The sequence below is a fragment of the Sinocyclocheilus anshuiensis genome, unplaced genomic scaffold (genome assembly GCF_001515605.1).
Source record: "Sinocyclocheilus anshuiensis isolate Anshui unplaced genomic scaffold, SAMN03320099.WGS_v1.1 scaffold308, whole genome shotgun sequence".
NCBI classification, from domain to species: domain Eukaryota; kingdom Metazoa; phylum Chordata; class Actinopteri; order Cypriniformes; family Cyprinidae; genus Sinocyclocheilus; species Sinocyclocheilus anshuiensis.
The window spans coordinates 1,452,956-1,454,723 of record NW_015558619.1 but is presented as its reverse complement, the minus strand read 5'-3'; the positions used below and the strand labels follow the sequence as shown (position 1 = coordinate 1,454,723).

The window sequence follows — 1,768 nt, the reverse complement described above, 5'->3', positions numbered from 1 at the left end:
CCTTCCTTCCTTCCTTCTTTCTTTCACTCGTTTCTTTCTCCTCGGCGGCTGCAGATAAGCAGGTATAGGAAGAGGAGCAGCCGTTTGTGTCCCTCACACCCCGTCGCTCTTTTTTACGCAATCCCTATTGTGATGCTAACCAGAATCAGGCCCATTCCCGTTCATAGTCACACACAATGGGGGATTGAATGCCGAGGAGAAACCGGGATTAGCTACAGGATGAGAAACTTGACTTTTCAGCACTTAAGGGGCGGACAAGAGCTCAGGAAGCTTGACTGAAACAACATTTGGCATTAACAAGAGAATAAATGCTACATTAAGCCAAGCAGAGAGAATCAATTAGTGTGAATCACACAAAGAACATTCCCGGGTCATATTTCACACCAAAAATCACATTATATAACATATGGATAAAAGAATACATTGCTTTAAGGTGGAGTGAGTCATTTCTATGCCACTATCATCACCAAATGGAACAATAATGACTGTTTTCAAACAGGTTGCTAAACACCCTTCTAGTCTCCTATTGGTTGGTAAACAGAAAGACCCGCCCCAAATGTTTTGATGTTTTGAGAAGAAATATTGAAACATCCAAAAATATGGCAAACACTAAAATTTTAAGAAAATTAAGCTCAGATTCAGTTCTTATTTCTACTGTGACAGTGAATTTTTAGTGAAAATTAAGCATCAATTTTCTTTTTTTGTTTAATTTTTGCTTATTTAATTTTTTTTTTATATAAATGCAAAATAAATAATGATATATTAAGTTGTTAAGTATTGATGCATTAATGTAGTATGTGTACTGCCTCTTTTTAATGTATTATTTTGTTGTTTATTTTTATTTTTGTGATTTAAATTCATTTTTATTTAAAAAAAATATATGACCTTAATACCTAATGCAAAATAATTTTAAATTGTAAAGTATTGATGCATCAATGTAGAGTGTGTACTGCCTTTTAGTTGATTACATTTTTGAATAAATGCTACATTAAGCCAAGCAGAGAGAATCAATTAGTGTGAATCACACAAAGAACATTCCCGGGTCATATTTCACACCAAAAATCACATTATATAACATATGGATAAAAGAATACATTGCTTTAAGGTGGAGTGAGTCATTTCTATGCCACTATCATCACCAAATGGAACAATAATGACTGTTTTCAAACAGGTTGCTAAACACCCTTCTAGTCTCCTATTGGTTGGTAAACAGAAAGACCCGCCCCAAATGTTTTGATGTTTTGAGAAGAAATATTGAAACATCCAAAAATATGGCAAACACTAAAATTTTAAGAAAATTAAGCTCAGATTCAGTTCTTATTTCTACTGTGACAGTGAATTTTTAGTGAAAATTAAGCATCAATTTTCTTTTTTTGTTTAATTTTTGCTTATTTAATTTTTTTTTTATATAAATGCAAAATAAATAATGATATATTAAGTTGTTAAGTATTGATGCATTAATGTAGTATGTGTACTGCCTCTTTTTAATGTATTATTTTGTTGTTTATTTTTATTTTTGTGATTTAAATTCATTTTTATTTAAAAAAAATATATGACCTTAATACCTAATGCAAAATCATTTTAAATTGTAAAGTATTGATGCATCAATGTAGTGTGTGTACTGCCTTTTAGTTGATTACATTTTTTGTAATTCATGCTGATTTAAATAAAAATCATTTTTAAAAAACTCTATTTTTTCTAAACAATTCTCATTACAAATAATTATGATATATTTAAAAAATTTAATATTAAAATTACTGAAATTATA

At 29.8% G+C, this 1,768-nt stretch overlaps 1 protein-coding gene across 1 annotated transcript in view; it reads right to left on the bottom strand.

The window, feature by feature from the left end:
• Positions 1-1,768, bottom strand: part of il17rd (interleukin 17 receptor D) — a 47,105-nt gene that overhangs the window by 17,377 nt on the left and 27,960 nt on the right. The window lies entirely within an intron of this gene.